The 15,911-nt window shown below is 41.6% G+C and overlaps 1 protein-coding gene across 1 annotated transcript in view; it reads right to left on the bottom strand.

Moving 5' to 3' along the window:
- The window catches only part of MECOM (MDS1 and EVI1 complex locus), a 346,531-nt gene that overhangs the window by 227,405 nt on the left and 103,215 nt on the right, over window positions 1-15,911 (bottom strand). The gene's annotated exons all lie outside the window — the stretch shown is intronic.

Here is a 15,911-nt window from a genome sequence, read left to right as displayed (position 1 = left end):
TTAACATGTTTTGTGCAGGCTGACAAATGGCCTATTAATTATCTAATGTTGTCTGACAACAACAGCTTGATAAAGATGTATGTTTTTGAATTGCTGGATGAAAACTGCTGGAGAAGAGCCCCACAGGGGCCTTGCTGTCCTAAAACTGGGCTCCAAGCCATGACAACAGGCAAGACAAAGCCCTATCTCCTGCCACAGCCTTCGGAGATAAAATATGTCTTGGCATTAGGGACATTTTCAGAAAACTGCTTCTGCAATATCTGATTAGGAAAAGGAGGAGTATGTCTTTACTAAATTGGGGTTAAGGCATAATCAATATCATATATGGAGTGTCTGGCCTATTCTGCATAAACACAGGCACTTCATATTATTAAGGAGTCTATAATGCAGAGGAAGCATATGGCAGGACATTGCAGCTCTCTCTATTCTTTTTATTTAGAACTTTATCTTCCAACCTGTTTGACAGCTGCTCCTAAGTGGTTTCACAGTGCCAAATTATTTTTATGATTGTTTGATGTTTTATTCTCCCATTTCAGTTAATGAGATAGGATCCCACAATGGTCATAATTCAGAGCTGTCAGAACTAAAAAGCATGCTTGTGGCAAGATAGCCTGATGGTAAATAAGGCTAAAAGCTGCGGATAATAAAAACTCTCTTATCCGAGTCTCCTCTGCAATCAAAACTTGTTTTGGATCCTTCTTTCCTTTGTGCTTACTTGTACTGCCACTTTTCCCTTTTGGACAGGTAAACTATCAATCTTTGGGTAACGTCACCCTTTTAATTCTGTTCAACCTTTCCTTGTAATGAAATGTGTAGGATACATAGGAAACGTTGAAATGTCTAAAGATATTGAGTGCTATATTATAATTAAAGGGCTTGAGTCCTGTTTATTGTGCCAAGGGAATAATTTGTCATATATGCTTAGAAGAAACTGTTCAACAAATGACCTTTAAGAGTCCCAGGAAATGCCTCATATCTGGCATCCCCAGGGATTTTAATGAAAACTTGCAAGAAGTTCCCATTTCAAATCCTAACTTTTGGGAAGATAACTGCTGTCTCTCTTTTATTCCTACATACTTTATATGGGGAGGATATAAACAGAGGGAGAGATAAATGGGTAGTCTTGGGAATTACACAAGACCGAGAATCAGGGCTTCTTTGTTCTTATCTCTGCCAAACAGTTTCTGCATGACCTTGCCACTTTGTTGTTGATTGCCTCAGTTTCTCTAGTTAAAAAATACCTGTGAAATACAATATCACTCATCTTGGATAAGTCTTCTGCAAATTTGTTCAGGAATCCACCAGGCAATTCCACTCTGTGGCTCAGATGCTAAGACACCTTTACTTTTGACTGGCCAGTTGACACAAGCAAGAGCCTGTTTTCCTCTGAAATCACAAAGACTGTGTAACATGTGGCTTAGGAAAACATCTCAAGCATAAAACATCTGAAGTTGCAGCAATTGCACTAGTCCATTTACACACAGTTATGCAAAGATGAGTTTCTGTTCTTTGGAGAGAGCAGACACACAACAGAGAGAAGGGAGGTGCAGCCACCTTCCCCAGGTGATGGTAATAGGGGAGGCAGAACAGGACCAAGAGGGACAGGGCACAAAATCCTCAGGCTTTTCCTCTGGAAACCTGCACCTGGGTGTTCGCTGCAGAGATGAACTTGAGTCAGCTGGAACTTCTAACACCCACAAACACAAATACTAATCCCCAATGACATCCAGGCACGTCTAATGAGCTCTCCTCAGAATGAAGAGCTTGTATCACCTTACGTATGCATTTCTTATTTCCTACTAAACTTTTTTTTTTTTTAGCAAGTCATGAAAAAGACTACAAAGCAACCAAAATACAAAGCACAGCAATAACTGGTTAAACCCTGGAACAACACACACAAACAAAACAAAAAGGCATGGGACATTTCTTCCACAGAAACAATGGCCCAGAGACACTGGATGAGCCTGGGTACATCCATCAGCAAGCTGTACCCTATGCCTGAGCAGCTGGGTTCAGCAGGCGGCACAAGAAGATGAGACATGTGACTCCAGACCTGAGCACCGCAATGACCCCATACAATCTCTGGCAGCGACCAACACCAGCTCCTTCAGAGGAAGGTGCAATGGCTTCAGGGGGAATTTGCAGTTACAGGACACTACATATTCCACAGGAGTCGGCACTCAAAGCTCAATACGTAAGTCCATGCCTGAACAAGCCTGCTTTTTGTTTTTTTAATGTATTTTAAGTCAATTCTTTAGGCCTTTTTAATACGTGTCTCATAATAAGCAGGACAACTGGATAAGCCTAATCTCATGTATTCCACTGCACAGGTTTTGGCACAGGTCTCGCATACAGTTAATTTGTGGTTGGAGCATGGAGAGTCAACATTGCTAAAATTTTTACATCTCCCATTTTGAAGGCTTAATGTGGAAAAAATGGCATAATACTGTAGGGACTGCATACATCAAAATCCTAACACAAGGAAGCTGATTCAGCAATTGCACTGGTAGGTTATATGCAAAGGGTGTAAGAAAGGTTTCCCTTTGCATCATTTGCCTAGACTACAGCTAATAAATGTTGTTGTAACTGTCAGATCAGATCCTGGGGATCTGCCAAAAACTCATAGCAAGAAGTCCAGAGGAGGAGCATGTAAGAGCAGATGAAAGCCAGTTGTGTTCCTGCTGTCCACACCAGTTCTGGATTGCATTTGTGCCAAAGCACCACGGCTTGGGGCAGAGACATCTCGACCACACCGATTGCATCAGCCTTGGGGAAGGAGCCGGGACAGGAGCACATCACCAGGCTGTCGCTGCCCTGGGGCTGCCTGCACCCAATGGAAGCATTGGAGATAACCAGCACAGGCAGCCCTGGGGCAGCATGGGGCTGGCAGAGCACCAGCAGATCCCTCCCAGCACTGGAGGGGCAGGAATATCACATTTTTTCACATTCCTGAGGTTGTCGGCTTGTTGTGCTAGATGATCGCTATCAGGTTTTGACGTTTATTGACTAGCAGAACCCAGAAGTCGCTTGGCTACAGGGGTCTCACCCCGGGCTTGATCCAAAGGATCCCAAGTCAACAAGACCCTTTCTATAGGCTTTCCATCTGGATCTGTGGTGGTTTCCTTGACTGCTTTCGTCTCCAGTTGAGTACAAAGTATATTGATTTGGGATGTGGGGGAAAGGAAGGGAAGAGGGAAATCTCAATGTGGACGGCATAAGGAAATTTGATACAGCTTCACAAAGTTCAGGTACTCCTTTTTTCAGTCACAAGGAAAGAAAATTGATGATGCCACAAGTTTAATGCTAATTGATTTATTACCTGCCTAAGCAAATCCTGAGCAATGCAATGGCAGGCTTAGACTTAAAGCAAATGATTTACAAGATAATGTTTGACTCTGGGAAAGGGTAATCAGATCCAGATACAATGGATGATAGGATAATTGAGAAGAAATAAAAGAGGATAAATTGCCATGTGCTAATGAGCTTACAGGCCCTAATGGGGAGGACATCAGTTTTAACACTCGGGTTATGAGCTAGGAGCAAGGGTTTTTTTTCTTCAACAGCTAAAGATGTAGTGCTGAAACAAACCAAGATTAATGGCGTCCCACTCACTTACTTAGCCACTCTTTACACCTTCGACAGCTTCCTGCACTAAATGTATGCTTGTTTTTTAACCAGGTTTATCCAAAGCAGCTCACCTCAGTTGGAAGCCATATTACCTATTTCTAGGTTAAGGCACATCTGTTGTTTGGGGATGAAGGACTCAAAACAGCATTTCTCCTCCTCCTTGCAGCACTGGCCGCCTGATGAGTTTGCAATGTCTTTGCGGGTCTCTTTAGGATCATAGGAATATTCTCAAGCCTTTATACAGTCTCACTGCACTCAGGTTTTGAAGCAGTTGCCAGAGCAATGCTGTCTCACATCATGATTCATTTTTATATCTTTCTCTCCCTCTATCCCACATCACCACCTAGAACCAGGGACACTTTATTGGTATTTCTGATTACTGCTGTAGCCATCTAAATTTTTCAGCAGGATAGGGGTCTCTCCAGCCCTGATGTAGAAATGCACTATATGAATGGTGCTAGCCACAGAGTAATAAAAAGACAGTGCCGTGTGCTGTTATTGGTAAGGAATACAGAAATGAAGCACTTCCTTAGAGACCAAGCCCATATTCCAGTGCAAGGCTTCCAACAAATGAAGTTTAATATGATGAATTGTGGTACAGTTCCAGAATGAATACAACTCTCAAAAATGCAGGTCCGCAGAAGCTTTTAAGTTATAACACACAGAACATTTCCAATACTATTTTAAAGAGAAAGATTCCCAGCTAATAAGCACAGAAGTAGCTATGACCCTTCTGAGTTAAAATATGGGAAAGCTTTTTCCTTTCTTTATTAATGCCATGCAGATACTAAATAATTACAAATCCGACACAATCTTGGTGCGGGTAGCAGCTTAGGGTGCTCCTTTCCTACAGGAGGGGAGGATGACAGCAGACACACATGCAGTCCCCACCAGACCATGACCCATCGGGGAGCAACACCGCGATGAGCAACACCGCGATGAGCAGCTCGTGGGCAGGAGGAGCACAGAAAGACAGCTTGCCGACACCAGGAAAGTGCGCTCTCCAAACAGCAGCTCCAAGTTCTGCTTGCTAAATCAACTTGTGAGTTTTCATCGTCCTGACCCAGATTTTAACATTCACTTTAGACTCAGAAACAGGGATTGTAAAAAGCACAAGTTGGTAAACACAATAGTTTGATGCTGGTACTGCTCATGGAGGCAGGGAAAGAAAATACACTTTTTTTTTTCTCCAGTAGACTAAGATTGAAAGTCTGGATCATAAAAGCTTTGAAATGCAGATGCATCTGGCACCGGATGCAAGTGTAATGGTGCCTGTCCCTCTGTAAGGAGGGATCCCGTAGCAAAGTCGTTCAAGCACCTCTGCTGGAAACCAGGAGCAGGCTTGTATCAGAGATCATCCCTTTCTCCCCCTTTCCCACCCCATCTTATCAAGCATCCCCTGGAGCTAAGCTATTGCCACACTGAATACAGAACTATTTAATGTAAAAGTAAACAAGACTTTCCTAGTTTCTTCCACTGAAAGTCTCTGGTCTAGTTGTAAAACAAAAAAAACTAAAAAGAAAATATTTATTAAATGTCTTAACAGATTACAAGTCTTAACAGATGAGCATGTTCATTCAGGGAAACCAGCCTGGAGTGGCAAACTTGAAATGGTTGCAATTAGTACAAGGATTGTTCTACTTGAAGCAACTTGCCTGTTCTGTTTGAAAGGAACACACAATGCAAGCTCGCCGTTCTGGTATCGGGCACTTACTGTACAAGCAAACAGGATGTGATAGGTGTGACTCAAGTAATTGTGTCTATTCACTCTTACGAATAAAATATGGGGTTTAATACACTGGGGGGAAAAAAAAATGTTGACTAAATATTGAAGAGATTGCTTGTTTGTTCATAAGCACTGGGAGTAATTTTAATTTTATCTACTGACTTTGCAGCTCTGGGGCAGACCCACAGCGATCCAGCCCCTACTTTCACAGTTATGAGAGTTTTTCCATTGACGTCAGTGGAAGTTGCACCAGTAACCTGTGCATGCAAACTCTCTTCCCTCTGCTGAGCCTTCTAATGTTCATCCACTAACAAAACTATTTCTAGGAACAAAAATTAATTGAAATCTTTGCTCTTTTGAGCTGCCACCTTCAAGTCTCTGGTTGCCCATCACACTGGTGTATGTGCTGATAGTCCACTTCCCACTTCAGCCCCTGCACTCAACACCCTGTCCAGCATCAAATGGATTTCCATCATTTCCTCACTCAGCAGCTGGAGCACCCCATGCCACTGTTCATGCCCGGCAGATCAGAAGTACATTACAAAGAGCCTGAACTTTGTTGCATGCACACCTCACTTGAAATTCAGCGATGCTCCCTGCTGTCAGTCCCACTCCCCCCAAGGACATGTTGCTTCTCCCTTCACTGCTGTCCACTGTTCCCCTTAATGCTTGTCCTTGCATCATGCCTCACATGGGAGAGCAACAGCCAGTTTTACCACAGCAGAGGCATGGAGCTGAAAGCCAAAAACACACACGCAGTCTCCGTTAGAGATGCAATATTTGTGCCTTACATCACCTGACCATGCTTATATTCCATATGAAGAGGCAGACAGGGAGACTTACAGGGAATTTCTGCAATTTGGTCGTAACTGCACAAGCCTTTTCAAATGCTGACCAAAATGACAATGCATCAGAAGGCCAGAAATACAGCAGGACTTCCTTCGCAACAAAGAAAAATCACCTGCTTCCCTGATGCTCGAGGGCCAGAGGACCTCACCACACTGCTGAGCTGCTGCGGGGACAGCTGGTCAGAGGTGGAGAGGCACTGGGCTACCAGCACATCTCACACCTGCGAAAGCAGGAGCTGGAGCCCTTGTGCATCACAGCAGCAATACTGAAGACACAACAGGTCCTTTCTAAGTGCTGTCTTACAGATGCTCTTGGCCTCATATTTCATCTCACCTACGTATTTATGTCTAGAGGTATTCTTTTCCTTAAAGATTTTTACTGTGTAAAGATTTATCAGCTTTTGTTTTTTTCATGTTAACACTATTCCCCATTGCCACTAATTCCTCAGCCTGCAGCTACCACATTGGGGTTAAGAACACACATGTTCAATAGGAAATCTACATCATCTTTCTTGTCTGTAACAGAAATTTTTGCCGAGGCAAAACCTTCTATTTATTCCCAACCTTTCTTCCAAGTCCTTCAAAACCTCTACCTGTGTCCCAGGCACATGCAACACATCCTTACAACCATTAAGTAATGAGGGTGTATTTTGGGAGACTTCATGTCCCACAGCCACCACCGTGTTGTGCCACGGCAGCTGATGGAAGTATGGCTGTGCAGCTTCCCTTCCTATAGATCAAGGCAGCATCCCCACATACAGTGACTGCAGATATCTGGAGAAAACTCCTCTGCCATAAAAGAGCATTTAAATACCTCGCTGCCTGCAGCGGCGCAGGGCAGCTGCCGTCCTTCCCACAGCACTGTGGCAGGAAATATTTTATTCTCCTTCAGCTGTGCCAACATTTTCAGAGTGCCTTGGCGCTGTAAAGGCAGACTTTTTGACCCTGCATTTGGCACATGGATGAGGAGGAGAGACAAACAGGCTCACACACAGAGTCAGCACAGCCCTATTTGCACACTTATCTCAATCCCGATGTGACCAGCACCCGCCCCAGCTGCGTACAGGTGTGGGTGAGCCCATGTGGGTATGCACAGAAGCCTAGGAGGAAACCCCCATGCCCACAGCACACAGACAGATCAGTTACCTGGACAAAACACATGGAGCCATATCCCCAGCCGCAGCGGGACACAGGCATAGGCACTTGGGAAGGTGCCAGCTCAAGCCCCCTTTGAAAGGACTTGAGCATCAAACGCCATCAGCGCAGAGGGATCCCTGGTCAACACACTGGAAGATGGGTAGGGAAACCTGGGTTTATGTCTCTGCTTCATTAGCACTCCCATGGGAACAGGTAGTTTCCAACTCAGGCATTTATGAAAACTGCCTCTTACCCGTTTGCTCCCTCTGTTTCCCATCTGTGTAAGGGGACAACTTTTAATGCCTTATTTTATCCTCATTTATCCCTTCAGACCATGTCAAGGCAACAACTACTATTGTGTGTGGAGCAACTGGTGCAACTCACTCTGCTCTCACTGCAGTCATACAACAATAACAACTGGTTTACCAGAAACGACAAAAAGGTAATCTTAATGTTTTCCCTTTCCCCAAGATACTTTAAAAAAAAAAAACAACCACACACACACACCAAAAAACCCAAACCTGATCTTACTAGCCCTCCAGATTTAATATTAGCTACCAGAAAAATCATTTACAACACATAGACTTTAAATTTACATTCAGCTGAGTCTGCTTTGGACTTCTTAGAGTAAACACCCCAGACGTTAAATACGATTCTAAAACTCTGAGGGTGGAGAGCAGAGAAAAATTTTCATTAGAGGTGTTAGCTCATATGTCAGTGATTTCAGTTTGATACAGCTAGAAGTAACTGAGACACAACGTTTTGCAAATCAGAACAGATAATGGAAACATCAACTCGGGCTTAACCTTGGGTGCAGAGCCCCTGCTGCTGGGCTACAGTCCCACTGCGTCTGCTTCAGCCAGCAGGTAAAGCTCAGCAGCAGGGTAGTGGGTAGGGAATAAATAGTAGTGTACAGCATGGATAAGCCATACACAGATATTGGTAATTTCAAATAGGTACTTCTCAGAGGAGCTGTACTGCACACCTTTGACCTTTAACTGGAGTGCTCAAACATTGTATGTAATGATGACTACCAATGAAAGTCCTATGCTGTGCTTGGCTGCACTTTCTATATGAGTGCCAGCAGTAAGATAAATGATAAACTGGTTCACTGGAGTACTAGTGGTTTGGGGGCTATTGATTTTTGGTCCATTCTCTTTAAAAGTGAGATCTAAAAAGTTGACAGAGGGTCATTAATTTCATCATATACTTGTCGACTCATCCATAACCAATCCAGGGGCTGAGTGCGCTTGTCACTCTCTGTTTGCACTTTATTTGTTTAGGTTTTCTTTGTGATTCTACATTTTTCCCCTTTATTTCAGCTTTATGTTGGTTTTGCTGCTATTTCTTTTTATGCCTCCAAATGAGCTCCTTGCGTTGGACTTTTACTGCAACAGACTCTGTGGACAAATATATGTTTATATTATAAGTAAATTCAGTAGCTTCATTATCAAGTCTGTGCTAGGAGAGGAAGTCACCTTTGTGTAGTGCTACTTATTTAAAAAGAAAAAGACTGCTATAAAATTCATCAATCTTAATTGTGCAATCTGAAGGATTTTGATTGAATAAACACTTGTCTGAAGACTTCAGGGTCTTGTTTGAAAGTAACATTAAGGAAAGAATTAGGGAATTTTTCCACTATGAAGTTTCATAGGTCCATGACAGTCTTCTAAGGTGATAGGGAGAAGACTGAATTCAAATAAACATATAACAATAATTAGTAGAGTTTAGTTTGCTGTGGTTCTGATTAAGCTCTTGATGACTCTTTGCAATGAATTCACTAAGAAAATCATTTACCAGCTCTTACTAAAAAACCTATTTCACTGGCCTATCCTAGCTTTCAGCAGAGTGAAACTATACAGAGAATTCTCTGTAAGTATTAGTATACTAAGAATTGGATACAAATATTTAAGACCAGAGAAGTATTTCATACATCTAGTGGATAAATATCCATAGGAGAAAGTTATATATGTACAAGAACTGCATACAGTAGGCAGTTTTTACTAACTTAAGTCAGTTAAATATATTTCCAGGTAAGTGTCATCTGTCTCCCAAGTTCATCTGCACTGTCTTTCATTGGGAACCCAACAGAAAAGTATATGTAGAAAGTAAAAAGCAAGCGTGATTAAGTACTACAGACGATGGCAGAAAAATCCAGTATTAATAATATCACAACCTGCCAGTAAATCTCTTTTTTATAGGTAAAGAAATACATTTCTACTTTAAAGTGTGTTTTTATATACCCTTGAGTGCCCAACTAGCTAAACTACCAAGGGAGCTCTACATGATTTAGAAGTTAATCCTTCAAATGGCTAACAATTGAATGCCTCAGCTGTTTGTAGTTTCCTACCGCTGGCTAATTTCATTTTTGTTTCATGTGTTCAGTGGCAAGCTTTCATTGTTCAGAGCTGTGACACTGAGGTTGTAAATGTAGTTAATTTAGTTAAAATGGGGCTGGGAACATTCATGCCATGTTCAGCTTGTTATGACCAGATCTGGCAGAAGTTGAGGAAAATATGCCTGGAGAGCAAACAAGAATTAAAAAAAAAAAAAGCAACCCAAAACCAAAAATTAAAAAAAAAAAACCACCAAACAAAAGAGAAAAAAGCAGACAAAGGAGATGATCCAAATTTGTCAAACTCCTGAGCATCAGGCAGAATTTTAAAGAAAAAAAAAGATTCAGAGGAGAGAAAAACCTAACCATTTAAAGCTTACTGTTTCAAGGGCCAAAAAAACTCAATGTGTCGAAATATTGAGTCAACTGTTTTAACACTGGACTGGGCTTTCTGAGCCTACCTTTATCAGTTCTTTCCCTTGTGCCAACAGCAAAAGCTCACCAGTCCCCTCCCTTTTCCAAACCCCATTTGGTATGTATGGCACTTACAGAGGTCAGAGGGCTCATAGGTGCTCAGAAATATTCGGTGCACAATTCCTTACCGCTCATGCTGGGAAACACAGACTAAGCTAAGGCATCCTTCAGCTGAGCATTTTAAGCAAAGATTCAACACTATCAAATGAGACTCACCCAAATTACATGAAATCCCTGCAAAAATCAAGACCTTTTGCTGATTTGGCCTGAATAGCTGCATTTGTTCAGCTAGTGACCACTTTTCCCATTCACATCCCCAAATACACAATGCAATATAGGTTGAACCTCATCTCAACTGTCGTCATCTCCCATCAACAGTCTACTTTCCATGGGATGCTGGGTGGCAGCACCCATAAGGCTTGTACCCAGGCTGCAGACAGTGCCACGCACTGAAGGCTCAGCAGCTCTGGCACTTCCTTGCTGCAGTTCCCTACTTGAGCAAGCAGCTTCTTAAAATCCTAATTATAATCTTGATTAATAGATATTATAACACAGCTCCTGTTTGCCTGTAATTATATTTGACACAGAGATACAAATCAGCAGTTTAACATGCTGGAATAGGATTCATAGGATTTCATAGGATTATGGACATATACATTTTTATTAAAGCTCTATTGGTTTCTCTTTAGCATTCATCAAATCTCTCCCTTTATACGGAGATAAATATATCTTTTTTTTCAGAAAGTCATTAATTTTGGAGTTGGAAAAAAATGAAATAGACGAAGTGGGTAATTTTTCACACTTAGAACAATTTCCCTATGATATTATGACTTTTTCTTGCACTGCTCTGGGAGATTAATATGGTTGTTATTTTCTCAACTAATTGGCTTTACAGATAGCCATGGGAGATAGCACCTAATAAAGCCAAACAAGAGAGAAAAAAGTTAACAGCACTAAGCTGTCCCATAACAAGGGGGTCTATTCATTAAGAAGTAGTATTCTATTAGGGAAGATATTTAACAGTTGTTTTAAATAAGCAGAGCATGCCCTAAAAACAAAAGTGGATTACACATGGTTGTCCTGCTCTTTATTTAAACAGTCCCTGTATGCCCCATGTGAACACTAGCCACCAGCACAAGAGAAATCGCTATTTCCTTTCCAAGTCAAGTCCTCCTCCAGCACACTGGCCTCCATGCAACATTTTTTTATATGTAAGCACAGAACTGTGTTAATAACTTCTCCTGATCACCCTCTTTTTGTATTACAGCACGGTAATGGAGGCTGTCTCAACGCTCCAGTTTGAAAGCACATAACACGGGGAGCAATTGCTTTTGAACACCCCAGAGCTGAAGGATTTCTTAGCTTGGTATCTTGCACATGGGACACAGGCTCCAATGTCATGTACACACACACAGACATAGGAGCTCTGATAGTAGGAAAGCAGGATCACTGTTTTATAAATGACTACAACATTCACTAATGAATAGCCTTGCACAGAAAGGAGCAATACTTACTGGCAGAGGAACAACCTGTTCCCCTGTCCATGCTGGGATGCAGAATGTTCTCCATGTGATGCTCTAGCTCACTCTGACCTCCACACTGTAGGCACAAAGCAGCATTTGAACTTTTCTGGCATTTTATAGGGTCATTTTATGGTGCTGCTAAACCAGTTTGTACAAACAATTTTTATTCTACCCTGAACAAGAATTTTGCCTTACTAATGGATCTCCAAGACAAGTCATGACACACAGTAGAGGTTATTTTTCCTGCATCTTTTACTAATTATTGGACTATACAGGTACATGTAAAAATCTATCAATACTCTCAATAACCTCCTTCCAACATCAGTATTTTATCCTTCTCACCAGAATTAGACATTGCCAAATCACAACAGCTATCCAGGGCCTTGCAGAGAGCCTCCCGCTGGAGGTAAAGTCATCCATCCAAACACCATTTCCAATTTGGCTTCTTACCCTGGCAGACCAGCCCCAGAACAGAGACAGTAATCAGCTGCTTCCCAGCAATTTGCTTTTACAAACATCTCACATGAGTATCTAGTTCCTAGGAAACTACTCTGTCCATCTTGAATCTGGAAGGATCCTAAAAAGGTATAAATTATCAGTATCTCCAACTGACATATATAATATGCAAATATGCCACTCATTCCTCTCATATGGCTAATTTTTAAAGTTTTGGGTGGTTTACAACGCAATCAGCATTAGAAACAGATTTGATAAATAACACCCATTTAAAGCCACAGAGGTATCTAGTTAACATGAACACATACACCTAAAGTGCAGACGGGACAAAACCATAGTGTCTAAAATCTCTGCTACCAGATCAGAGAGGGGGTATCATAAGCCACAAGCAGTTTCACATCTAAAATAATAATAAAAAAATGTACATACTTTATTTAAAGCTGCAAAGCATAGAGAAAACAGACTATGCCTGAACTCTTACTAAAACACAAGTCAGTAACATGTGTTTGCGGTCACAGATCAACACTTAAAAATATGACCAGTTGCACCTTAACACCGCCACCCAGCACCGTACCAGAACCCTGCTTCTTTAGCAGCTCAGGGAAACAGCTCCTGCTAAGCCCCTGCCACCAGTAATTCCCACAGCACAGATGTTTCTTCTCCACGCACCAGCCAAGCTAACACCTGGCTTGAGCGAGTATCAGAAAGAAGGTGGCATGTCCCCGCTTCGATTCATCAGCAACTTTCTTGGGGGAGCAGATGACCTCTCGCTTCCCCAGGATGTAGTTTTCTCCACAGCAAATCAGCGAACAGCCTCATTTCACTGATATTTTCATATGGGCACAAATCCCCTGGCATTTGCCGATAGCACACTAAAACTTACTCTACGTGACACCAGGCACCCACAAATATCTTGACACAGGATATTCTGGTTTGGAGCAGTACAGTTGGGTTTAGGTGGGAAAAATATTTAGAGAAAGTCCCATTACACTCAGGAGCCAGTATGTTAGATCAGCACTTTGAAAATAAAGCAACTCTGGGTTACTACCCAGGAGCAGCTGCTTCCACTATTCCTTATATCAAAGCAGGGCAGTTAAACTAACATTTACACATTTAGCTGAAAATCCTAGACAAAGTTCTAGGCTAGGTATAAATCTTCAGCATGGTATTTGAGAGGGACATTAAAGGAACATTTCACTCCAGGTGAGTTTTAGCTTGATGGAAGGCAAGAACCTAATCACAGAAACTCTGAGCACCTGGTATTTCATTTCACCCCAGCTCCTGCCTGGCCCTCAGGTTCTCCACCATAAAGAGTGCAAGTGTAGGTACAAAGACTATCTTTGCAGATGCTGCTTTTGGGATAAGCCATAACGTCTCCACTAAGGCAGACAATGTCTGAAGTGTCCTCCATGTACATTTTGTATTTATAAGTATTATTGATACTTTAGAGGTTAAGATGGAGCAATTTATGCTCCCATTTCAGTAACCTCCAAGAAAGTTCAACAATATTCTAAAACAGGGGATTAAATTTCACAGGAATAGAGTTGTGTCTCTGTCCTTCACTCCATCCTATTATTTGTCTTTGTGATCAAGTTTTCCACCATTTAAACATATAACCAGGTGTTACTGGAGGGAACAAAGTGAAAATAACGAACAAATGCTTGTTAAGCAACAAACCTATAGCCTGATACTATTATCCTACCAAATGAGAAAGGTTTAGATGTTTATGGAGGATAGAAGTCCAGGTATCCAGAATAAAGTATTCAACGTTTAAGTGCACAATTTTTGATCTACTGAATTGTTCTATAGGCACATTAGCATAAGAAAATACTGGAAGTCATCTTATGGAAATACTGTTCACAGCTGTAGAGGAATAATTCCCACTCATCCCATTTAGCACATTAAGTGTGCCACTCCAGTAACAGTGAGGGTCGTTGGTTTTTTACCAAATGTGGAAACGCAGCAGGGGCAGCAGAGTGGTGCCCACAGAGTTTCCTATGAATTTTTCCCTCCAGCTGTATCCCTCTCAATTACATGCCCCTCTTGAAAATTCATCAGGGATGAACTTAAGTTATCAAATTCAAACACAGACTTTCCTCTACAGTCAGAGCCACTCAGATTAAGAACCTGTATTTGAGCTCACTTTAAGATTCACATTTTTTCTGAAAACAAAGAAAATTTTTTAAAAAAAGATATTTTAAGAAATTAAAACACATTTTATTTAAAAAAATTTAAAGAAAAAAGAGACATTTGTCATCAAAGTTTCTACATGCCTATTTTGCCAAGAACACTGGTTTCAGAACAGCACCATAGAGCCAGTAAACAACATGTGGCTCAGGCCGTAGGAGACCAGTTACCATTTCAACATTAAGAGAAAAAGGAAAAGATTTTTTTTACAAGTGCATAAAATATAGAAGGAGAAGCTGAAAGATTGTTACTCTATTAAAATTACAGAATTACATAAACCAAGCTTAGAGGAAGTTTAACACTTTTGTGCTAGAACTTACCTTAAGCATTTAGACTAAATAAAATTAGCAGAACAACCTACCTACTTGAGAGGCAGAGAAGGGGCTCTAACCTCCACCCAGCACCACAGACATTAGCCAAGAGCTCCTGAGCACCCACAGCCAATTTTATATCTGCTTTTCACAGCTGAATCTGGTCAGTTGTGTAATGTGAACACCTGCTATGTCCGACGGCAACAAGCAGGCTGAGCCCTTATAGACCAGGCAGGGGATACAGCCTGAGCCATACCATAATTTAATGCCCTGGGTTTTAAGCCCTGTATATATAAAGTTATATACCCATAATATATATAAAAATTTTATATTAACATCATCAGTACTCAAAAAACCAAGGCTCAGAGAAAGACCTGAAGAAATACACACATGCAGCCCAAACTGTGCTCACATACTGTCTCACAACAAGCCCATTTCTGAAATTCAACCAACCTGTGACCTTCTGCAGGTGGATGTAAGCAGGTTAATCAGTATTGCTCAGGGAACCCCTCCAGCGTGAGCCATCCCATCGCTGGATGATGGCAGCTACCTGGTGCCTGCCTGGGGAAATGTCTCCTCCATTACAGTATTGGCCAACAATCAAGGAATTGAAGGTTCCTCTTATCCAAATGAGAGTGGTGCCAGCCCCTCCGCCAGTCACTCCTTCAGCTGTCAGAGCTGCTAACGCTAACACCTCGGATGTCACTGGAAGTGACACTTTTGGCTGCTTCAAAGGAGCAGATAATTAAGTTAATTTTTTAAGCTTAGGGTGGAAAGCCATTCCCATAAAGTTGAGAAAGTGAAATTTTTTTATTATTATTATCAGGCACTTCTCTCCTTGAAACAACACCTGTTGTATTCAGTGGGACCCATCATTTGTCTCCTGAAAATATCAGGGATGATTTTGATCTCTCACAGCATTTACACCTCTGTTCTGCCATGAGGTTCAGCAAGGTTTTTTTCCTGCTGACACCAGTGGAACTGAGGAAAGCAGCAGCCCCCATATTTCTTCTTGGGATTTCAGCTATTAACACAAACCAGTGGTAGCTGTTTTTCCAACCAGTAGGGAGCAATGATTTCCTAATTAGAAAAAATCCTGCCCTTTATATTGCAAATGTGTATCTAGGAAGTCAAAATGTACAAATTAATATCACAGATATCAAAATACTGGACACAGAGGCATTGTTATTATACTTAAGGCTGGACCAATGTTTCTCTTTCAGTGGTTTATAACTTGGCTTAAAATTTTATTCCTGGCTGAAAACTGGCACAAAATTTGAAAATTTG

This window comes from Falco cherrug, chromosome 11, assembly GCF_023634085.1.
Source record: "Falco cherrug isolate bFalChe1 chromosome 11, bFalChe1.pri, whole genome shotgun sequence".
Classification (NCBI taxonomy): domain Eukaryota; kingdom Metazoa; phylum Chordata; class Aves; order Falconiformes; family Falconidae; genus Falco; species Falco cherrug.
Note: the sequence above shows the minus strand (reverse complement) of the source record. Positions and strands in the feature narration are given on the sequence as shown.